This window comes from Sinocyclocheilus grahami, unplaced genomic scaffold (genome assembly GCF_001515645.1).
Source record: "Sinocyclocheilus grahami isolate Dianchi unplaced genomic scaffold, SAMN03320097.WGS_v1.1 scaffold191.1, whole genome shotgun sequence".
In the NCBI taxonomy this organism is placed as follows: domain Eukaryota; kingdom Metazoa; phylum Chordata; class Actinopteri; order Cypriniformes; family Cyprinidae; genus Sinocyclocheilus; species Sinocyclocheilus grahami.
Window position 1 is genome coordinate 771,950 of NW_015505370.1, and position 26,142 is coordinate 798,091.

The following is a 26,142-nucleotide window of genomic DNA, read 5'->3' on the forward strand; positions in this document are numbered from 1 at the left end:
CCCCCCCCCCCCCCCCCCATTAACCACTTATAGGCATCGGGGACATTTTTACCAGTAAAATATTGCCAAATTGCCAGGACATATTGGCTGGTTTTTGTCTTTTATCCCAAGAAGTATAAATAAAACCTGATGAAACAAAGGTGGTTGAACACAAACAACAGAGAATCAGTGAGGCAGGATGGTTAGACTGAAAGCTTGAGTAAAAGTCAGATGTTTTTCAGCAGTAGTCTGGGCTGAAGGTAGACAGCACTCGGGGCCAGTCATTCACGTGGGTGTAATGGAATGTAGAGTCTCGGTCTGCCTCACTTAAAGGAAGACAGGCTGCTCTTTCAGCGTAAATGAGGAATCAGACTGGTGGCACTTCCCACAAATATAGGTACACATTGGTAATTTTAAAACCATCAAATATCTGTATCCTCAAAATTTAAATTTGCCCTCTCACACCTCAGAGGTCTTACCCTTCTTCACTGTATCTGTATTAAACCATTACGTTCATACAACAGTGTCATCATTTTGTGAAATGAATAATAGCCTATGGTGAACTGATATTCAATCAGTAGTAGTGAAAACTATTATATTAACTTAATTTAATAAACCAAACTATAGTATTTAGCTAATTTTGAGGTGCATGAATACCCAGCATGAATACAAATATATAAATTCTCATTCTATTTTCTTTATAAAGTAATAATTTTTATAATACACTGTTCAAACGTTTGGGGTTGGTAAGAATAAAAAAAAAAAAGTTTTTAAAAGAAGTCTGTTCACCAAGGCTCCATTTATTTGATCAAAATAGTTTACATACATCCTGTCACTGTTTAATTGATCAAAAATTTAATATTATTAGGCCTATAGTTTAAAATAACAGAATTTTTACTAGCCATTAGTTGATATTTCAGTGTCATGTGATCCTCCATTTCTTATTATTATGCGTTGAAAACAATAGTACTGCTTTATATATATATATATATATATATATATATAGGAAACTGATATATTTTTTCAGGACTTTTTGATAGGTTCAAAAGAATATTATTTATTTGAAAAAATAACAATTTAACATTATAAATGTCTTTACTATCACTTTGGATCAATAAAGTTAAAGTAGATGTATAATTTCTTGAAAAACAAAATCTTGACCCCAGACTTGCAAAAATTGCTAACTTTAATAGAAAATGTATAAAAGTCTAATTAAATCTATTTTTTAAAGCACTATTTTGTGACATATATGTGGAAAGTATGTTTTACCCAGCTCATTTTACTGTTGGGTCTGTTCTTCTGTGCAATCTTACGAAGCTCTACATTCACCCTCATTACTATCTTATAATTATGAATCTCTCCCAGGCTCTGCACCATAATTTGATGTTTAAACCGTATTTTCGAGTGTAAATGCTCGAAACACTCTGTGAAGCCCCAGTGCAAGACAATCTCATAACCTCTTACAAAGTGTCCATGTACTCCCTCGCATAAATTACAGTAACGTGAAATATTTCCTAATATTAATACTCAAGTGCTCCAGTCTTACTTTATTTACTGATAATTTTTTTGTTTTGTGACCACAGTTTGTGATTTATTTTCCCTGATTAACATAGAATAGCACTATAAATGTAGTCTTACCTGGAGCGTGTTGACACATAGTGGTTCATCTATGCGATCTCACACTGCAAAGAAAAGACAACAAAAGAAAGTAAGTCAAAATGAGAAAGAAACTTCAGCATCCTCCCTTTGGCTCTTCAGAACTGATGGACAAAGCAAAAGAAAAAAAAATGAAGGGCTACTGTATGAGTCATAATGATCTGTATAACAGAGCAGCCCCCTCAACATTACGATAAGACCTTCAGTGGAAAAACTCTCTTTCCCAAACTGTTCCCGTGTTTGTGTGTGTCAGAGATCATACATCACACAGTATCACTATGAGTCCTTTTCCGGTACACATACTCCTCCATTCAACCACAGTGATTAGTCCGGACCAAACCCCTCCCTAACTAGACAGAAAAACCAAAAAAACAAGAATGTATGTTTAAGTTGTTTGGTGTTCGCCTGGGACAGGCTAATTATCTGACTATTTGAAAGCCACAGTGCGTAAAACACACATTTCTGCTGAAACTTGGTCACAGTGCATATCAGGATGTGATGTGAGAGCACTATACTGAGAGACGACTAGTTAGTGAGCATTCCTGTCTAATTTTACACATACCAGTTTAAAAATCATTATCTGTTGTCCTGTCTGTACTTCGGGCTATTTCTATGGTTGGAAAACAGTATTGTTGTTCTTTTGGTTTATATCTTTTCATGTTTTTGGAAACTACACTGGACATTTCCCAGGACAAGTTCTTCTTTCCCTCAGAGATCTCATGGGTCGTATCCTGTCTTCATATTAAAATAATTCTAAATTGTGTAACATCTTCCAATATCAATACAAGGTTAAGAGAGACCTGTAATTTAATCTTAAAACCTAAAGGATGATTGTCAGCTTAATTCAATGAATTCAGTTTTATAAAGTTTACATGGCATAACATTTTATGAAAATATTCAACTAAATAATGAGAGATGAAGGAAAAGCAAGATAAATTTAGCATTACATCACTTGCTCACAAGTGGATCCTCTGCAGTTAATGAGAGAATGAGCATCTTAACATCTGATCAGAAGCATCACAATAATCCACAAGTAATCCACATGACTCCAGTCCATGAATTTAATGTTTTATGAAGTGAAAAGCTGTGTGTTTGTAAGAAACAAATCCATCACTAAGGCATTTTAACTTTAATCCATCACTTCTGGCCAAAATACCAGTCCATAATCTATAATAATGCTTCATCAAGTGTCCATTACCTGTTGTCCACTCACATCAAAATCCACCCACATATTTGTTTTGAGCTGTTTTGGACTGTTTTCGGGTGGAAACAGTGTTTGTGCATATTTCTCTCCTGTTTCAGAAGAGACAACTTTTTCACTGGAGAAAGCAGTATTATGGATAGATGGCTCATATTAGCCAATAGACGTTATGAGTTTGAGTTTTTGTAGATAAAAATGTCTTAATTATGATTTTGTTTCTTATAAACAGGCAGCTTTTCACTTCACAAGACATTAACTAATGGACTGGAGTCGTGTGGATTGTTGTGATGTTTTTATCAGCTGTTTGGACTCTCATTCTGACGGCACCCATCCACTGCAGAGGATCCATTGGTGAGCAAGTGATGTAATGCTACATTTCTCCAAAATCTGTTCTGATGAAGAAGAAAACTCGTCTTGGATGGCCTGAGGGAAAGTGCATCATTTGTTTTTAGAAAAATTTGATTTTTGGGTGAACTATTTCATTAAATATTAGAATTAGGTATGACTAAAATTGAGTCTCTTAGACTATGATCTATTCTTTGACAGAAGGGTTTGGCTTAACAATTCTCAGAATTAAACAATTCAGTGTAAATATTAAAGTCATTGAAAATTCTATCAAGAAAACTCTGAATCCAGGTCTCCTCGTTATCTGTTTTAATGCCTAAATGCATTAATCAGAAAATATTTTTTATGAAGCCTAGTCACCAGGCCCATTTATTATACTCTTGAATGAATTGCACTACTGTGTTTTTCTAGAATTGTCCATTCAAATACTTGGAGAGAGTTTTCACCATTGTCCTCCAGATGTAACTACCGTTGTGTGCCGGCATCAAGAGAGGAAAGCGGCTGCTCATTTTTGGCATGGCTTTATTGAAGCCAGCAGCCTGTAGTATTTCAGGGCCTTGACCAATGGAGCCTGGCTTTAATCAGACACTGAGCCAAACTAAGCCCAAACCTGAGCTTCAAAGCTGGCATGAGCCAATACTCTTTCATTTGACTTCACAAATAGATGTCGCGCAAACGAGTAGCTCTAAAATTATGTTGTTCCTCATTGAATAAGTTAAGCAGTGCGGCTGTTCTCCCTGTTCTCTGTTACTTTTCTAGGCTCTAATCATTTTAACAGGAATTCTAGCACCTGTTTCTCATCTATAACATGATATTTAAGTTGAGACAATAATGGGTGCACAACTGCTGTCATTAGTATTCACAGCCAGGGTTATAATGAGTCAATGTCAACTAGACCTCCCAGAAGCATGCCAACCAGTATGCTGCACAGCATTGTTGACCAAGCAGGTCACTTTTAGCTGGCCAGGCATTTTCCTGTGCCATCCGTGTCAGTTCCTCAAGAACAAACAGGTGGAGTGGAAAACAGGTGCATTTCGCAAGTGTTTTTCAGTTCCTTTACTCTTAAATGAATAGTTCACCCAAAAATGAAAATTCTGGTATCATTTACCCTTTTCTAAGGAAAAAATATATTTTTAAGAATGTTTCATCATTCTCATATTTTAGACCCCTCTGACTTTCATTAATTAACAATTTTTTCAAAATACTGTACTAAACATTACTATAAGAATCGGTTAAAAAAATCTGCTTATCTGCATGCTGAATGTTGACTGCTAAAAAATGTACTTCCTAAGAGCATTTCCTTTCAAACATTTCTTCCAAGTGTCAGAATAAACAGAAACAGACCACATCTTGTGGGAAAAAACATTACATAAACTTTTTGTCAGAGGATTGGGGTACAAACGGCAAGACCATTTAAATCCATAAAAATATCAGAAGGAGCCTCTTATGGTCCATATGAAGCGGCCTTATAAAAACATGTCCTCTCACTGGGTCTGTTTATCATGAACTCATGAGATCCAGTTGAGAAATCTCTCATCTAGAGTTGTTGTGCACTGCTGTTTGAGCTGCGTGTGCTGAGCTAAAGACGATCACCGGTAAACTGAAGTGCTCTTTTAACTTAACCAAACGCATTCTATATGAGATAAATCAGATATACATCAAATAAACACAATATTACAACGTACAATTGCACAAAAGGCTGCAAACGAACAGCGCGCATCTGAAGTGTCTCTGAAGGAAATAATGCATTATTTATCGGCTTTAAGATATCGGCCAAATTTTCTTATCAGGCCGATACCGATAACAGAAAAAATTAGCATTTATCGGCCGATACCGATATGGTGGCCGATATATCGTGCATCCCTAAAATAAATAAATAAATGTTCTATGATATTTTAAGATTTATTGGATGGACTTTGTCATTCTAAAGAGCACTTGATTAGTATTTTGGTTCTTTTACTGAAAGAAAGATTGTAAATTTTATATATAAAAGCATTTGCCAACTTTCAGAAGTACACTAGCATATCCAAAGCAAAAATTCAATTGTATAGGGTCTTTTAGAGATAAAAGATCTTGAAAAACTTTGCTGGAAAATACCAGAACCCAAAACAGTATTAAATCACTGAGTATTTCATGTTAGGGCCTGAGATCTTAAATTCGGCCATGATTTATTTCACTCTCATTTCCTGCGCCACACCATTTCACCCTCATTATAATCACAAAACATGACTTTGGGCAGATTCATTTGCCAGCCTTAATGCTACACTTCCTGTTTTTTCCCCCCCTTTTTTCTTTCTCTCTCATTTTTTTCTTCTCTAATATTAGGTTTCAGAATGCAAGGCCACTCTTAGCTCGCTCCAACTCAGCCTCTGTTAGCTCAGTGAAGCAGAACAGTGGAGCTGGAGGACCTAAATGTACTTATCCCCACACAGATGGGAAACTAAAGCTTTTCCATACCTCAGCTGCCTAGAAAAGAAGATAGACGGACAGAATGTTACTATTATTCTTTTCAGAACAGTTTTTATAACACCATGTTTAACTGTTTATTGTCAAGATGAGAGATTTAGTTTGAAAAACAGAGGGCTGTTGAAGGATGTTGCACTTTTGTACTGATTTAGCACCAGTTTCTTTGACCCATAACCACTATGAGAGAAAAGTGGGTGCTTAGGAGTGCCATGTTTAACATGCTGCTGGTTTTTGCTGTAACAGCAAGAAAAACATGATGAGTTCATTTAGGGCTGGCTTCCTGGAAACAGAATGAAGCTTTTGACTAAAAGCTTTTTTTAGTAGAATCACCTCTTTTTTGAGCCCTTTAGTGGAGATCTATGTTCAAACTGGCCCCAAGGGATGTCAGTGTGTGTGTTCTGTGTTTGTACGGCTCTGTGAGACCTTGGCTGTAAGTGACTGGCACATCATTCCCAGTTGAATCCTATCCTCAATTGAACGTTTCTTTAAATTTGGGGTTATGGGTAATTATTCTTAAAATAATTTTTTTTTTCTATTGAGCCATCATGTGAAAAAAAGAAAAAAAAACATTTAAACGAGTAATAGTGAAGCTTAACTTAAAAAAATAATAATAATACTCACACTAAAGTATGGAGCCCCGCACATGATGTGGGAGAAAAAAAAATATTGTGGCCTCGAATTAAGAATTCATTCCCATGACTTAATTAATTTTCTCATTTTAGTTAAATAATCACCACGGATTAAGAATTTGTTCTCTCATTTACTTTTCTTCGTTATACTAATTAGTTACAATCATTTTATTAAATCATGGCCACACTGTAGTAATTTGTTTCATTTTATTAAATTGTGGCCACATTATACTAATTAGTTTCCATCATTTTAGTAAATTGCAGCCAAGTTGTACTAATTTGTTCCCTCGCTTTAGTAAAACGTGGCTACGTTGTACTAATTAGTTTCCATCGTTTTATTAAATCGTGGCCACATTGTACTAATTTACTCCCTTGTTTTAGTAAATTGTGGCCATGTTGTACTAATTAGTTCAAATAGTTTTATTAAATCGGGGCCATGAATTAAGAATTTGTCCTACAATTTATAGGAAATGCCATTTAGTAAATCGTGGCTAAGGTGTACTGATTAATTCCTTCGTTTTAATAAAATCTAAATGAGGGAATGAATTAGTACAACGTGGCTACGGTTTACTAAAAAGAAGGAACAAATTAATAAATCGTGGGATGAATTCTTAATTAGTGGCCATGATAAATATATTTTTGTCTGCGTGCCATGTGCAGGGCTCTGTACTAAAGTAATAATGTACACCTTGTAAGGTTCATGCCATTCCACTGTCCTTCACAAAAGTCCTGTCTCTCAGACCTAGCTTCACCACGTACGCAAGCCGGAGGCTAGATTATGCTCTTACTGACAGATCACATGAACACACATCGAAGCGCATGCACACACATTCAGAGCAGACCCCACAGGATAAACAAACAAGCATTCAGCCAGTCCTCTTGCCATCGTAGCACACATGATGCACAGTATCGTCTTTGATCAGGTACCTGAGAGGCCTATTTGACGATTATGAAGAACACTTGATCATTTATTTAATTTGCAATTTTATTTCCATCTTAGAAAGTATCATGCACTACGCATTTGTGTTAGTTGCTTCCCAAAAAGTATTGGTTAACCTTCAAGAGAACCCCAACAAATTAAAACAGCTGTGCCGAAGTCACTTGCTACACTGCGTGTAAATTAATCTCAGGTCTGAAAGAAAAGGAAGCCATTGTGTAGTAGCAATAGTTAGTAGCGAACAGCTGAACTGTTGCCTGCGCAGTTGATCTGCTGGAGGCGGCGTACACCTGGCTTAGAATTAAACAGTTAGCTTCTCCATAATTATAGGTCAAAGAGTCAGCTCTGTTAACATCAGACATTAACTGATCTGCAGTATAGTTGATGCCACAAAGAAAGAAACTGCTGTGTGGATAGATGCTAAGTATTACCATATGATTGCAAGATCAGGTTTGAACAGAAACTACGATCAGTTTCTAATGCAGATTAGACCTCCTGGCTGCTAAAGAACTATTAAAATCATTTTGAGTCTTATTATGCCGAACTTGTTCACCACACAAGCTCATGAAAGGCATGGGTTAGTGTCTGTAAAATTAAAAGTATTTTATTTACTCACATGTATGCCTTCCAAACCCATATGAATTTCTTTCTTCCATTGAAAACACAATTATGTGAAGTTTTGAACTATTTTAACTACTACAATTAATGAGGTCTGTAGCTATCAAATAGCTATAGTAATATAGCGTACTGACTTCACACAAGATCCAAACCACAAGTCCCATCAAAAGCAAATAAAACCCATTACAATCAGTGAAGCTGTCTGAAGTCTATGTGACGCGTCAGTGCATTGAGTTGTCAACCGTAAATAGATGTCTTGTTCTATTTCTGAGGTAATTCCTGCATTTGCTCTGATTCCAAAAACATGTTCAAATGTTTGCTTTGATGGGTCCAGTGTAGCTGTTTTTGGTGCAGTAGATATGGTGCACCTCCGGTCAATACATTCTTAAGTTTTAATTTCACACAGAATGTGCTTTTGTGTTTAAATTGGCAAGACACTGGGCAGTGGAATGGGGAAAAAAAATGCAAGGTCCGGAGACGCAGTTTTAAAAAGTTTAGTTTGTCTAACACATATCTAGTCCATGTTTGCATAATAAACAATGGAAGGTAGTGCAGTGGAATGCAAAAACGCATTCTGTGTGAACGGCTTTTTTTTATTGTCATAGAGTAAGTAAGAGTAACATTGCAGTTTTGAGGCAGGCTTGTTTTAAAATGATGTAAACCTTAAAACAGACAACACAAAGGCCCATTGTTTTAGTTTGTTCCTTGCGTTTTTCTTTTTAACCATAGCCACTTGTTCTTGTTTTCTTTTTAATTGCTTAACTGCAGCCCATTGGCAGAGCAGCTGTATGCTGAATCATGAAAGTGTGCGATAGGCTGTCCATAGTGTGGCGCAAAACACATATCTCATACAAACATAGGCAAAACCTCGAGTTTAATGGCATAGGGACTCATAAAATACCACATGCTCCCTGTCAGAGTATTATTGAGCCTGATTCATACTGGCAGAAGGCTTTTTTCCACTTTGTTGAATTACATTATAATAATGCATAGTGACTTCAACCAGCCAAACCAACGGGGAAAAGATGAAAATAAGTTTGGAGTACAACTAAAAAAAAAACATGAAACATGGAGCGTAATGAACAACAACAGACTCCTTAAAAGATTTCAGGAAATATTTAAAAACATGTGCTGATGATAAAATGTTATTCATTGTGACTGCTTTTCAAGTACTGTATATGCAAATGCTTTTTGTCCTTTATGGATCTTGACAGGCCCTAGTTACTGTATGTTTTCAATGTATAGAAAAGAGCAGCTAGAACATTCTTCTAAATCTCTCCTTTTGTGTTTCCACAGGTGAACGAAAGTCATACAGGTCTGGAACATCATGACCATTTAGTTTGAAGTCACTGGCCACTACACTTATTTCAACTCAGACCTGTTTGAATCCCGTGTGTCCGGACTGTTTCACTGAACAATGCCGCCCAGTATGTGTTCAGGCCCACTGGCCCCACGGTTACTGCTCTAGGAGCGGGAACCGGGACAGGAGCTGACACAAAGCAGCTGTCTGAGATCACTAGAGTGGCAGGAAGTCAAATTAACTTAAATGATTTTAGCAAATGGCTGCAATATAACAAAGAGTGAACAATTTAAGGGGGTCTGAATACTTTCCGTACCCACTGTATATCATGCCTGTATATACAGTATGGCCACAGACGGGAAAAGCAGTCAAATGCATTGAATTGTATTGAGGAGAACCTTACAGATATTCATATTACAGTTGTAGTCAATACACAATTGACATTCCACTTTTGAAAAGTTAAATATTAAAAACTTTAAAGCAACAGAGCAGTAAAGCACATATAAAGCAGTCTTTCATACAATATAATATAATATAATAGTTTAATATATTGAATATAATTGTATTAAAATTATATATTATATAATTTGAAATTATAATACATATTTATTTAATGAGTGCAACTCATTTCATTTAGTTTAATTAGTAACTAATGATACAAAATCAGAGCAACAGCACAGCAACATATAGTTCCACTCCAACTCACCCAATGTATTCTGTCCTTTCTCTTGTCCAAGTACACACATCTGAGCTGAAGCCGTAAAAGACTGTTTTACTTGAGTATTCCACTGTTTGTGAGTGAGCTGTCTGTGTAAGTGAGATTGCATACAAGTCCAAAAAACTCAAAGAAGGAAGGAAGAAAATGGAAAGGTAAATTGTCCTAGAGAGTCTGTTTGCCTATTCAAAACAGTTCAAAAAAGTCACTGGAGGTAGAAGGTGATCATAACGCCATGTGCAGATGCATACTGGAGCTGTGTTTCTCTTTATAACCCATGTCAGGAGGACGCTGTGCCCTGGAAGCTGGAATGTGACACAGAGAAGGCAGGAGGCAGAAATATTCACCACATTGACGGGTCAGAATGGAACTCTGGAGAGCAGTGAATATGAAAGAAAGGGAAAGAGGGAGGTCTGTGAGATTGAGAGAGAGAGAGAAAGAGAGGGAGGGAATCTGGAAAAGAAGGAGGGGGATGGTTGGACGACTAGTAGAGAACACGACATGACATGAGAATTTCATTCAGTCTGGACTTGGAATTTGCCTGTTAACTTTTGCTGGGAATTCTATCCCGAGGCTCTCTGGAAAAAAAGCATTTTTGTACTCGTATGTGGGTCCATGTGTACAAGAGTGAAATTCATAAAAATAAAAATAATAATCATGTTCATTAAAATGCATGACCATCAAACAGCCATGAAAAATACAGAGTTGCCACAGAATACATTATTTCACATGAATTTCTTTGCAAAATGCATCAAAATATCAAACAAAGTAGCATTTATTTTGAAGAAGAACAGCACAAGCTCACTTTTAAAGCAAGTTTGTTAGGTTTTAAAAACAAAACAATAGATAGACTGTTCAAAATTTGAAGTATTCTTAACTTTTATAAATAATATCTCTTTGGATTTGAGACTTTAGTCTTTGCAACTTTACAGATCTTCTTTATGCACCAAGAGCTTGTAACACTCCAAAGAGAAAGGAAAAATTGAAATCGCATCATATGACCCCTTTAATGCTAAAGTTTAATGCTTTTAAACCAGGGCTGCCCAAACTCGGTCCAACTTGCCTCAACACACCTGCCTTTAAGTTTCTAGTATGCCTAGTAAGAGCTTGATTAGCTGGTTCAGGTGTGTTTAATTGGGGTTGGAGCTAAACTCTTCAGGACACCGGCCCTCCAGGACTAAGTTTGGACACCCCTGTTTTAAACCCACGTTTGTCCATATAAATAATGAGCATTCCCATGACCTTTGAGCACACTCACTAAGCTGAGTTTGTTGCTTTTATAGACCATAAAAGCTTTAGATAGTCTTTGACCTGTCTCCCCCCCAATGTGACCATCTTCCTTTAATCTGATAGGAACCACTATAGCTGTCTGTCTGTGATTGAGACCTGAGCTTTTGATCACTCAGCCTGATCTTCTAACAACTCTACCACCACCATCCATGAAATGATCAAAGTGGGTTTGCACAATTATAAATGTGACAAGAAGGGAACTATGGTTAAAATCGAGCAAAATCACTAATGAACAGTGTCTGAAACGTGATCTGAAGCAATGCTGAGATAAGGAAAGTGACTAAAAAGTGTTTAAAATGTGCTTTTATTTTCATTCTAAACAACAAAGTGCCATATGCTGAAAAACATAAGAACCTTGTAGTTGCAATAGTTTTTTTCCATATTGCATGAGAGCGCATGATCAAAGAGTAGCCGAGTGTTGACATATCTCAAGTGAAATGTCTATTGATAACCTGACTAGCTAATAGCTGGTAATAAACTGATTCAAGTAGAGACAACCAGCTATAAACAAACAATGGATAACAATGAGCTCTGTACATTGTTCTCTTGCCCATCTTCTATTTTCAATTCCCAACAGGTTGAAAAACACTGCCACAAACCAGTTAAACTTAATGGGGCCGTCATGATTGAGAAAACCTCTTTTCCCAAAGAAGGTAATTAAGCATTTAATGGGCATGTTAATAATTCACCAATAGCACATGAGACCACGTGAGTGAATAAAAGCAGAGAGACAGAGCCGTGGTCTGCCAGATGAGATCCACAGATTCTGAAGGCACATTATGTAGCAGATTGCAGAGCTGCAGAAGTCCAAACTCACTCATGGAGATGATTTGATTAGCGTGATTGTTCAAAAGCTTTACGTAACGCTGGAGCATCTCCGGGAAAAAATAATGAGGAAATGTTTGCCTGGCTAAAGATTAAATCTACAGCAAAAACCATATTGGCAATGCACATAAAGTGAAAATATATATGGGAAAAAAGATCAATGCATTCAACTAAACTATGTAAAAATGCCTTTAGGGTTTAACCCAGTAAAACATTGAAGCATTGTGACTTACCAGCTTTGCGATTCAAAATGAACTTTCCTATGGATATAAGCATACACCACTTCCTTAACTACACCCCATCCCCCTGTTGTGTTCCTGCTGAAACAACGGGCATAAGGGTCTGCTGAAGCAGCACAATTAAGCATCAGTCATTGAGCTGCCCCATGTGCTGGTCTTTACTGCCCTGCTGCCCAGAGTCAACAAACCAGGGCTGATGGGGTGTGCCTGCATTTGACACAGAGCTTCTGATGAGTCAGCACTGAAAAAATCACAATATGAAACTGTATTAAAAACATTCATACATTGCATCCACAATTAGAAGGACATTCGTCAGTGTGTGGTTTATAGCATTATATAGGATTATTTTTATTCTTCTGTGTACACACAGAAAAAAAAAGATTTATAATCAATTAAAGATTTATAATCTATTAAAAGACTTTGACAAACATATTTCATCATTCAAATTTAATTTAATAATTACATTTTAAGCTGAACTACATACAGAAAATGCATATCTATGTGTGTTACTATGGTAATTCAACTTAAAAATCAACGTAACACCTATCAAAAAGAAACAAAGCAACATCGGTGTCCGATTCCAGACCTTCTCCTGCTCCTGTATTTCTCTCCACTGCTGGAAAGCTGCTCCAATATTTACGCTGGTCCTACCTCTTGCCTGATCGTAACCCTTCTTTTTAATGTTTTTTCCCTCCGAAATTTTTCTGTTTTTTTATCTGCCATCTCTCGCTGGTTGATCTGCTAATATCCGTGCACTCACTGAGCGCTCTCTTCTCCATATCATTAGTAGACACGCCCCTTACTGCTGATTGGCAGTGTTTGTGTTTTGGGACTCGGCCGACACTATGGTCAAAAGAGTTTTTCAAATATTGCTTAGTGCACCTTTAATGCATAAATCCTCACATCCTCAGCATCAGTCATTGAGCTGCCCCATGTGCTGGTCTTTACTGCCCTGCTGCCCAGAGTCAACAAACCAGGGCTGATGGGGTGTGCCTGCATTTGACACAGAGCTTCTGATGGGTCAGCACTGAAAAAAATCACAATATGAAACTGTTTTAAAAACATTAATACATTGCATCCACAATTAGAAGGACATTCATCAGTGTTCAGTTCAATGTGTGTGGTTTATAGCATTATATAGGATTATTCCAGGACGATTCCAGACCTTCTCCTGCTCCTGTATTTCTCTCCACTGCTGGAAAGCTGCTCCAATATTTACGCTGGTCCTACCTCTTGCCTGATCGTAACCCTTCTTTTTAATGTTTTTTCCCTCCGAAATTTTTCTGTTTTTTTATCTGCCATCTCTCGCTAGTCGATCTGCTAATATCCGTGCACTCACTGAGCGCTCTCTTCTCCATATCATTAGTAGACACGCCCCTTACTGCTGATTGGCAGTGTTTGTGTTTTGGGACTCGGCCGACACTATGGTCAAAAGAGTTTTTCAAATATTGCTTAGTGCACCTTTAATGCATAAATCCTCACATCCTCAGCATCAGTCATTGAGCTGCCCCATGTGCTGGTCTTTACTGCCCTGCTGCCCAGAGTCAACAAACCAGGGCTGATGGGGTGTGCCTGCATTTGACACAGAGCTTCTGATGGGTCAGCACTGAAAAAAATCACAATATGAAACTGTTTTAAAAACATTAATACATTGCATCCACAATTAGAAGGACATTCATCAGTGTTCAGTTCAATGTGTGTGGTTTATAGCATTATATAGGATTATTCCAGGACGATTCCAGACCTTCTCCTGCTCCTGTATTTCTCTCCACTGCTGGAAAGCTGCTCCAATATTTACGCGGGTCCTACCTCTTGCCTGATCGTAACCCTTCTTTTTAATGTTTTGTCCCTCCGAAATTTTCCTCTGTTTTTTTTATCTGCCATCTCTCGCTAGTCGATCTGCTAATATCCGTGCACTCACTGAGCGCTCTCTTCTCCATATCATTAGTAGACACGCCCCTTACTGCTGATTGGCAGTGTTTGTGTTTTGGGACTCGGTCCGACACTGTGGTCAAAAGCGTTTTTCAAATATTGCTTAGTGCACCTTTAATACATAAATCCTCACAATTGTTTTACCGTACTATGGAACACCCATAATAAAACTTTGGAATGTGACAGCATTTAAAAAATGTTTTGTGTGTAATATAGAACTCTGTATCCATTTAATATGCTAGATTATATGTTCTAGATTTCTAAAAGAAACAAAAATATAAATACATTAAAAAAATACAATTATTATTCTTCTACCATCATTAGGTAAAACTTTACAATAAGGTTCCATTTGAGAATTTTAGTTACGGTAACTACATAACATGAACTAACAATGAAAAATACTTCTAGAGCATTTCTCAATTTAAGTTAATTTCATCATTTTCTAATACATTATTAAAATCAAACGTTGAATATCTGCTAATATTATTTAATAGACCTGAACTAACATGGACTATGAATGAACAGTTGTATTTTTATTAACGAACTTTAATAATGAACAATACATTTGCTACAGAACATATTAATCTTTGTTAATGTTAAATAATGCAATAGCTAACATTAACTAATAAAATCTTATTGTAAAGTGTTTCATATAATAGCAATAGTATTAATAATAATAATAAATAATACATTACAAAATAAAAATTAGCATCTTGTGAAAAAAAAAAACCTGCCATCGGAGTACTTGGAGATGAAGCTATTCTAGTCTCATGACAGGCTACCTGAACAATGCCCACCCAAATATTTATATGCCATAATTCCTACTTTTCCTGCTGGCTATATCTGCTTTCACATTAAATGTCTTGGTGATGCTTTTCTTATTGATATTATATTAGCTGAACATCTTCACAACTCTCACTTTTAGAAATACACAAGAAATAAAGAGACATATTGCCCTTGAGACCAATGAACGAATGATTTGAATGAATTATTAAAATGTGTATGTATGCATTAAATTGAAACATATATAATATATAATATAAGCCTACATAAACGTTCACTTTCATGTTGTATTTAAATCTGTGAATATATAAATAAGAGATAGATATAGCATCATTTACGTGATACAAAAATGTATATATATCAAAGCAATCAAATAAACAAACAAACAGATTAGGATTCAGAGCATGGCCGCAGCTCTAGATGTGGTTATGTCTGGAGTTACTTTAACAGTGCTTGACATATGGAGTCCTGCTCTGGTTGCCTCCAGGTAATGTGTGTTCGCATAGAGTTGACAGTACAGTCAGAGTGCATTAGACCCGAGTGCCCTTAACTCTCTCGTGTCTATCAGCCTCACCAGGAGACACAATTAATCACATCCTTTTGGCATGACACAAAAATATGGACTCTGTGAAGCTAGCAGACAAATATTACCTCAGTGTACAGTGGGGCTCAAGAGTCACATTGAAGAGCTGGGATTCAGTTTAAACCTGGTAATAAACAGAACATTAAACATTTGAAATATTGAAAACAAAGAAGGGTTATGATGCTCTTTAGAACATAGGAAAGTTTTTTTTTAATAAAAATGCAAAATATAAATGTGTACTAAAATATATGTTTGAATTCATTTTACTCTTAAAGGGATAGTTCACCCCCCAAAAAATGAAAATTCCGTCATCATTTACTCACCCTTAAGTTAGTTGTTCCAAACATGCTTGAGTTTCTTTCTTCTGTTAAACACAAAAGAATATTATGGATGTCAATGGCTACCGTCAACTGTTTGCTTACCAACATTCTTCAAAATATTTTCTTTTGTGCTCAACAGAAGAAAGAAACTCATATGTGTTTAGAACAGCTTGAGGGTGAGTAAATAATGACAGAATTTTCATTTTGAGTGAACTATCCCTTTAAATGCCTTGTTTACTTATAACATGCTCTTTGGATTCTTTCTGAGTCATCTTCAGAACTGACACAAAACGCTCTCGTTGTGTACGATGTAATGGTAGAAATAGGGCTGATGATATAATTCTACCTTGTGACTCATAAGATGGAGAAATCCGATGGGAAAACAAAAGTTCAGGATGAGGCAAAATATATGTATTCAGCAACTCCCATTAAAATGTTCAGCCTGTGTTTTCACAGAAGCTGAACTCTGTGTCTGTTTAAGTCATTAGGAAGGATTACCACCCCCTCCTGACCTAGACCGGAAAATTTGAATTCAACTTGAAATCAAACTCTATAATAAGGAGGATAACCTCTGTAGGTATTTTGTGTAACCAAAAAGACATGAATGAACCAAGAGAGGCTAAAGGAAAAGAATATTGTAGTTTTATGAAACCCCATCTAGTAGAAAATAAGTACTTGGATCCTAATAAGAACACCTAATTCAGTTTGAGAATAAATGCCAAATCCTAGCCTTTGCTCCAGATCTACTTTTCATGAGGTTTTTAGACCATTTGATCACTTAGTGTACATTTACAGTCCAGAGTTGGCATCTAACTTTCATGCCATTGCAAATCCTGGATCAGAGCTTTTGAACTGCAAACCTAAACCTTTTGGGGTAAGAAGGTTCAAGTCAGGGCCATTTTAGGTTATTATACAGAAACTTTAGATTTAATGACCCTTCTTAATGAGCCGTTTTCTTTCTTGTATTTCTTACTGAACAGGATTTATGTTTTTGAAAGAAGTCTCTTATGTTCACCAATGCTGCATTTATTTTATTAACTCTACAGTAAAACAGTTAAATTGTGAAATATTATATTTAATAATTAATATAATTAAAGTTTTTTTTCTATAAATGTATTTTAACGTAAATGATTCCTGTGATGGCAAAGCTAAATGGTCAGCATCATTACTCCAGTCTTCAGTGTCACATGATCCTTCAGAAATCATTCATTCTATTATATTGATTTGCTGCTCAAGAAACATTTCTTACTACAAAAGTGAAAACTGTGATACATTTCAGATGAATCGAAATGGCATTTATTTGAAATACTTTTGTAACATCATAATGTAAATTTATTGCATCCTTGCTGAATTAAAGTGTGAATTTCTTTCCAAAAAAAAACAAAACTTGAACTTATGTTTTCCCCAGATTTCCTAATTATATAACATATAGATGACAAAAGGAAATTCAAAATGTGGAGTTACAGTTCCTGGAAAATGTGCGTGTTTGATGCATATTTGATATCTGAGAATATTTTGAGACCATCAGATGAGCTACAGAACTGTAACTGCCAAAGTTATGGGAGAAGACAACAAACAGAACCCCTGTATCAGTGTAAAATGTTTTAAAATAAATGTTTTACAAATGTTGTAAAATACAGTTTTCACCGAGGACTTTTGAACCTTACTTTATTCATTTAGCAGCTCTTTCCTGCTAGTTTTTCAACCGATAGTTAAGATTGCAAAGCCCTACTTCAGCAGTCAAAGGAAATAAAGGTAAATATTGCACAGCATGAACAAGTTTATCTTTGGAGTGGAGCAATTCCACTGGGCTGTTGCATACAGTGAGCAAAAATACAGTTTCTCAAGAGGCTTCTGGTTGGCATTACAACAGTTTTAGAGCACTTCATGCTTCCTTCTGCTGACAAGCTTTATGGAGATGCTGATTTCATTTTCCAGCAGGACTTGGCACCTGCCCACACTGCCAAAAGCTGGTTCAATGACCATGGTGTTACTGTGCTTGATTGGCCTGCAAACTCGCCTGACCTGAACCCCATAGAGAATCTATGGGGTATTGTCAAGAGGAAGATGAGAGACACCAGACCCAACAATGCAGATGACATGAAGGCTGCTATCAAAGCAACCTGGACTTCCATACCACCTCAGCAGTGCCACAGGCTGAAAGACTTAAACTACTTCAGTCTGTGTGCATAGAATTTATCTAATACACAAGTTTTACAATTTGAGTTGAATTGCTGAAATAAATGAACTTTTCCATGACATTCTAATTTATTGAGATGCACCTGTATATAGTGCACCTCGAAGGCTGAAATTTCTGTCAAATGCTGATGATCACCACACATAAACATGATTCAAGGAGCTACTTTATTCTTATCATGTGAATGTCTGGTTTGATTGGTCTGATAGAAAGGCATTCTGGATATGCAAGTTGTCTCTGAGGATCCACTCAGTAAAATGCCATTGTTTGGTTTAGCGGTAATGTCATCCTCATAAAGTGAAACATGCACAGGAGGAAAACAAGCCACAACTAAACAATGAACCTATTTATTGAGTCTCTACTGAGAAATAAAAAGACCAATAAAATATAACCAGACTTGTATATTTTCCAGATGCCTGATGCTTGCCCATGCAAATCTCATTGCATCAATGCCAGTGTTATGATATCTGGTTCCTAAGGTGTTTTGAGTGTTTTTTTTAGCATGCCACGTGGTTGCTAGGTTGTATGTCATTGGCAGAAGACAGCTCATCTCAAAGCCTAGACAAGTTGAGGTATTAATGCAGTTAGAATGTTACGTAAATGTAAGCTGCTAGTATGCAAGTACTAGAGAGAGTAATATTGCTGCTTCCTTAGAAAGCACCACTAATTACATCAATTAATCAGTGGATCTCGGTACAGATGCAGATGAAGCAGTGAAAGAAGAAGAAAAAAAAATATTGTAACAAGTTTGCAAGAGGAGAAACATCAGTTATACTGATGGCTGGATAGCTTCTCAGTTTCAAACATCTGCGAGAGTATTTTCTTGGAAGGCCGAGTTACTTCACAACAGGAATGCTTCTAAAAAGAATCAGATTCATGGAAGACCATGAATAGACCTTAATATATGTAGCATGCATAAACGGGTACAATGAGAACCATATAAAAATAACTACATTGTGGAATAGTAAAATATTTCATTTTTTCTTACAAGAATAAATTACAGTTCTGACCAAGGTAAAGGAAAATGAAAACCATGAGGACCAAAATAAAATTTTATTCACTATACATACATATATCAAAGTGACTTGGAACCTTAAAAACATACAAAAACATGCTGTCGACACAACATGGCTGCTACTGGAGAGCTTTTAACAGATCCTCACATTTACATTTTTCTGTTATAGTCCTAATACTGTCATGTGCCTTTATGTTCTTCAAAACAAACAGCACATCAGATAAAAGTTTCCTGGGAAAAAAAACAGCATTAGAACTATTATACAAAATAAATAATTTGACTCCTTTTCTTACAAATGCCATATTATTCTGAAACCGTATGACTACACATTTGTCTGAGGTTCACCGCTGTGTGTTACCGAGTGCTGCTGGAATCATTGTTGTCCTTAAATATGGCATGAGCGATCTGAAGAAGGTGTTTGCTGAAGTTCTGCAGCTGAGGTAGTGACGATCCAGTATTCAGATCAATAAACCATGATTTTGGGAAACAATCTGCAATCTTTTTAGAAGGATAGAAGTTAGTTTTTCGATGAACTACTTTAGCAGTAACCATGAGATTAAATTGACATTGTAAACACGGGCACCTTTTTGCACTTCTGGATGGTGTGTTTTGGATCAGATTCGTTAAGCACAGTTATCATCAAGTAACGGCCGAGAAGTTTCTCCAACATCAGCTCTTTAAGAATATGTTCAGGAATCAAACCATCCCATAATGCCATGTTACCAAGCAACTGAAAAACACAAAGATTTCATATAAGAATCAGCATTCGAACATAAGAAACATTTTATCCAAAACATTGGTTTGAACATATGTTAATGTAGGCTATATTACCGCCAAAAAGTTTGAGGTCAGTAAGATTTTTAAAAATGTTTTTGAATGAAGTCTTGTGCTCACCAGGGCTGCATTTATTTGACCAAAATACAGTACAAAGTGTATTGTGAACCATTACTACAATTTAAAATTATTTTAATATTTGAATTTAGTTTAAAACATTATTTATTCCTGTGATGGTAAAGCTGAATTTTCAGTAATACTCCAGTCTTTAGAAATCATTCTAATATGCTGATTTGGTGCTTAAAGTGGTCATATGATGCGATTTCAAGTTTTCCTTTCTCTTTGGAGTGTTACAAGCTGTTTTCGTGAATAGATAAGATCCCTAAAGTTGCAAAAACTAAAGTCTCAAACCCAAAGAGATATTCTTTATAAAAGTTAAGAGTCGTCCACGCCCTCCTAAAACGCCTGGTTTAAACACACCCCCACATGTCTACGTCACGATGTGGGAAGATTTGCATAACGTCGCCCAAATGTTCACGCAAAGAAAGGCGGCAGTATGTGGAAAATAATGTTTTTTTAACCTTAAACCGCATAAACGCATTTCATTACACCAAATACACAAATTAATGTTATTTTTAGCAACATCATATGACCATCATATGACCCCTTTAAACTTTTTGTGTAAAACATGAAACAAAATGTTCAGGAATCTTTGATGAATAGAAAATTCAAAAGAACAGCATTTATATTGAATTTTATTTTTGAAAATTACCTTTCATGCAGTGTGTAACATAGCTGTAAGTGAATGGAAAAAGTCTGCAAAATTGTAAAGCTGAAAGTGCATCATAGTTATTGCCTCTTAAAAAAAAAAAAGAGTCAACTCTGATCGCTTAAACAAGTCGTTTAAAATTTGAGTCCCATTTCCGTAAAGTTCACACGTCACAAGTTACCATTTGCATAATGCCCGCCTACACTCTGCACGGAAGTCCCGCGAAAACTTGAACCCCCCTCAAACACTGTAACTCGTTCGTGTGGATAATGTCGACAAGACGCTGCGCTCTGCGCTGTGGAAGTAAATTCAGTTTATTTTCACTTTCAAAGGATGAGGCTGTGAAGAATCATTGGTTAAAATTCATCCTTACTACGATACCACAGCAGTATAATCCCAAACTTGCTGTGCTCCCATCATTTCACTGGCGACTGCTTCCCCAGTCTCTGTGAGTTCAACGCGGGTTTCATAAACCATCTGTCTTTCAAATATGAGTCAGCGCCCAGTGTGTTTGGACCAGCTTGCTCCTCCAAATCACAGCTTGTAAGTATGATTAATAATTGTTGCTTTAATATTTTGTCGAGCAAGCAAAATATGTAGTTTTGTGTGTTGTGTTGTGTATACAGTCTGTGCAGCTGTAGGTCGCATAATAGTTCTGCTAATCAGCTGTGGGCCCGCTATTGTCTAGAAATGTGTCAATTAATATAGAATGTCGTTCTTATTACTTGGAGACATGATAAATGGTGGAGCAATACATTGGTATACAACCTGCAGTGATTTATCAGTACTCCACGTCTGTGTTCGGCTAAAGCATATACCATTATATGCGTTTATTTGGGACTTTATTACATTCTGTTTCCGACATGCGCTGTACGCAGTAGACCAATCATAACAGATTGGGTCATCGGACCAATCAGAGCAGAGTAGCCTCACGCAAAGGAGGGGTTTAGAAAGATGAATCTTTGAATGAATTGTTTGAGTCGTTGAGAAACCTGTTGTTGGGGACTCCCAAAACCAAATTATGGACCCTTCAAATAGCATAATAGGGGCACTTTAATATTTTGTAACATTATAAATGTCTTTACTGTCACTTTTGATCAATTTAACACATCTAAATTGAAGTGTGAACTAAACTTACTGACTATTGAAATGTATAAGGAAACAGCAAGGGCATGTTAATAGTCACAGTCACAACATGACCAGAAGTGAAATGTCAAACGTTCACTGCTGACCAAAACTGTTTGTTCTGAAACTGGAACTGTGGGGACCGTTTATCCTCTAAAAACCTTAGCAAAAAGCACAATGTCTTGATTAACTCACTACAACAACTTGACAATCACACACAAACATCTGAATGCAATAATTATCTAGCAAAGCACACAAATAGTTTTTGAAATGTTAATGTTAAAAACAACAAATCCAGATAAAACTTACTTTTTTGGGTACAGTGGAACAAAGACGTCATTGTCTACTGCACTCCTTAACCTCTGAATAACTGCTTCTACAAAGGCCTGCAGGATGAAGTCACAAGCGGATTATATTTACTGACATTATATCCATGAAGTTACATCTGGAGTTTTAATGCATCATAAGACAACACCTTGACAGGTTTGCTTTGTTCACCATCAAATACAGAATAATCATCCTGTATTCTCTTGCACAGTGTCGTGAGGGTTTGAGACTGCTGCGCAGATAGAGGGTCCCACACCAGCTCCACAAAACCTGCCAAAAACAAGCTACATTGTAATACGATTATTAGTTCTGGATTTCATTCTGCACTTCTGAACGAATGCTGCACTGACACCAATCAGAGAGCCAGAACAACACATTCTGATATGCTTAATAGTAAATTAAATTCAAAAGCATATATTAAGATATTCAATTATTCTTTGAAACATTCTGTTCCAAACTCAATGTAAAATGCAGCAGGCCGGTGATTGTTATAAACCTGTTAATGTAATTATGTGCAAATGACAGTTACCTTGAACTTTAGAAACTATTGTCTTCTCAATTATGGTGGGCAACGTCGTCTTATCCATGTTCTTCGATTCCTCATAACCCTGACCGTGACAGAACCTCTCAACAGCAGAATACCACGGCAACGCCTCAAAGTCTTCACCTGCCAACGGGAAAAAACATACATTGAAATACATTTAGATATAGTAGTAATCATAAAGATTGAGTTTTGAGAAGTTGACGATACACAGATATAAAAATGAAAGGCTGAACATTATAAAAGGTCTTTAAAATGAAATGGACTGATGATCCACTGATGTAAAACAAATCTGAAGAGGGAATGAGAGTTCTGGAAATAAGGGCTATTCAACGAAAACAAATTTTGTATATGAAAACATATATATTTATTTAAATGGTAATTTGGTTTTAGGACTGTCATGATATCAGATTTTCATTACATGATTATCATGACCACAGTTCATAATATTATTGCAATATCTATAGAAATTATGACTTATATAATGCTATCAGTCACATTCCTCAAACCTTTTGTGTTTTCTGTTTTTTTGGTCAACCACACACAGTACTGTACAAGTTTGGCGGAGAGAGTATTTGTAACCATAACTGAACAAAAGTGTAGAAAAAGAACTTGTTCTTGAAAAGAAAACCTTTAAAGAAAACTTCAACACTATTGAGGTAACATTTGTTTTCGGGTGTGGCCAGTGTCTTGCTTTTGCCTGTTATCGCCGATGACATTATTCTGTGCGGCAGTAGTAGCTACACACTGTATCAGCATAGTCTTTTTTTTTTTGGCAAGTAGAATTAGGGAGCAGCACATCCACCTATTATGTTGGACTGTCAGCCAGTTACTGGCACTGAAATATTTATGGTATTATTGTATGTATATTATTAACAATATTTACTTTTGTTAATTTGTCAGACATTAAATATTTGTAATATTTGACACTGAGCATACTTAATAATCACTGTCTTAAAAATTGCTGTCAAATTCTGAATTTGGCCTGATCCACAGATCCTGATGGAAATCTAAAAGACCAAAAAAAGGAGTTTCAGTTTTTGGTAATTTCCAGATCAATTTGTAGCACATCCAAATCAATGCAGTACAAAATGATCTAATGGAACAGCAAAATTACCATGAATTCAGATACAATATATTGTAGACAAGCCATTGATCACCTGAAGAGGATTCCAGCCAATCAGCTGGTGTCAAATCAGAGGTGCCAGGAGTTAATGCCAATATAGGCATTACTGTAAGAGACTTGAAAGGAGACACGCCACTCATCAAATCTGGAGAGGATTTTCTTCACGTCCCAGAAGTCTGTTTGAACATCTGCAAACACTTCCTGTGCCTTTTTTAGTAGATCATCTGAAATTGAAGTTATAGATGCAGTGACATACTTCATATGGACTCTAAACACAAGTATTGTCTACACTCTGACAACACTGTTTAAAAATAATTGTATTTGTGCTTCCATGAAGCTTCTCACACCTCTTTTACTTTGTAGCTCCACCTGCTGCTCAGCCGTTGGTTCCCAGTCACACGGTACACACCCAATTGCTTCTTCAGACAAGCTAGGACATGAAAACGCATAGGGAATTGAACAACTGATGATAAATGACTTTGACAACTGTAATTTACAGATTATAAGCATCTCAGAAAGCCTCCAAAGGCTGCAATCTATAGAGTTTCATAATGTCAGGCTTAGTGTATCCAGGATTTACAGCAATAACAGTCAGAAATGATGAAAGTGCAAACATAATAATCCATCTCACCTCTGCCAAGTTGGGTTAGAACCTCCGGTTGTGTCACCATTGCTGTGTGAATCAGTGTTATCTAGGAGACAGCCACAATATTATATGAATGAAGGTGCATTCAGTCCTGTGATAGACGGAAGTCAAATCATTATAATCATATGAGTGGGCATAAGATGTGAAGCGTCCTCTACAAATTATTACATACTAAAAGGCAGTATTCAGTTGTAATCTTACAGGTTAACTTCTGAATCTGTGAGGACTCCTCTTGTAGTGCTTCTCTTCTCTGACTCAACAGCACCTCTGCCTGGTCAAAATAGAGACTGTGCCTGTCCAGCTCAACTGAGTTTATTAAAGCCATCTGAAAAATAAAGCATACCACCACTACTTTATAAACTGTATATAGTTATATTAAATTACGTACATGGTTAATTTAGCAAAGATAAACCTTCTTAGACAGGCATTCCAGTAGGTTCCGTGAGAACACATTCATGGTACGGTAGAACCGGAACTGCTCTTCTGTGGTATAGTTTTCGAGGCTCTCCAATGAGCTCTTGGCCATTTCCATATCCAGTTGCATCCTCCTTAGCTCCGCCTCCCGCGCCTTGTGCACCTCCCTCAGTGAATCTAATTTGGAGCAAAATATATATATTTTATATATATATATATATATATATATATATATATATAGCTTGAAGTCTGTAAGAATTTATTTTTGTCTCGTGCACTCTTGAAACAAAAAAATCGTCCGATAAAGGCTTAAAATGTAAACATCAGCATTTCATCAGATTTGAAAAATATTATGCCAATATGCCTTGTTGACAAGACGAATAGCTCACATGTGCTCAGGATGTGCTAGCGATAAGATCAAGTCAGCAGTGTGGTCATTCTTGAAGGAAACTTTTGCCTGAATGATGATTAGATTCACTGTTTTGGATTGCCACATTTAATCTGAGAAAGTTTGTACAGAATGATGTGTTCAGTGTAGCGTAAACAGTCACTAGCACATGCAGCAGCAGCCTCCCCGGGTCCAGAAAGGCCGGGCGCTGTAGGCCTACTTGCAATAAAATGAAGAGTAAAATACACAAATAACATTAAGACACATTAACGTTAAAAAAAAATATTTTATTATAGTTATTTTCAAAGCTTTCAATGTACTCTCATTAAAACAAAGAACTTTAATAATGTTTACTAGTTCTAACAAATAAGTTTTTGCTCAAAACTAACTAAAGTTAAAAAATTATTTGTTTATAATTTCTGCACAGGGGAGACTTGATCTTGTTTCAAAACAAAAGGAAATATATATCGGCATCGGCCAAAAATGATTTGAATATATAAATATATATCGGCAAAAATCTATTATTGTGCATCCCAAAAATCAAAATCTTCTGAACAGTAGTTCAGTAAAGATTTAAATAAAGTGCAGCACAAGCATGCAATGACTGTGGCAATTTTAACATTTGAAAGGATTCACGTTGTAACACTGCGTTACAATGTGCTATTCTATGACATTAGCTATGCAATTTACACTATTTACTTTAATTTTAATGAGAAACAACGAGAAACAGGTGAATAAAGACTGACAATCAATGTTTAATGTTTAGAAATTATTATTTCAAGACATGTAAAGCATTTTTGCTCGTTTATGTGGGCCGTCCCAAGCATGGTTGCAATGTGTTCATTGTCAAACTCCAAAATCAGATTATTTTTAATTCTTAAAAAACGCCATTATTTTATTTGAACAAAAAAAAAAATAATAATAATTATATATATATATATTTATTTATTTAACAAAACATTTTAGTTTGTCTTGTATATTTTTTTCATTCGATCAGATAAG

At 36.2% G+C, this 26,142-nt stretch overlaps 1 protein-coding gene and 1 pseudogene across 1 annotated transcript in view; both read right to left on the bottom strand.

The window, feature by feature from the left end:
- LOC107594851 (protein eva-1 homolog A) overlaps nt 1-10,503 on the bottom strand; it is a 13,660-nt gene extending 3,157 nt beyond the window's left edge. The window contains exons 1-2 of the mRNA XM_016285059.1: nt 9,838-10,503; nt 1,618-1,661 (exon numbers count right to left, since the gene is read on the bottom strand). The gene's annotated coding sequence lies outside the window, so the exon portion shown is untranslated. The remainder of the gene's footprint in view (nt 1-1,617; nt 1,662-9,837) is intronic.
- Nucleotides 10,504-19,076: 8,573 nt separating this feature from the next.
- LOC107594837 (GC-rich sequence DNA-binding factor 2-like) overlaps nt 19,077-26,142 on the bottom strand; it is an 18,518-nt pseudogene continuing 11,452 nt past the window's right edge.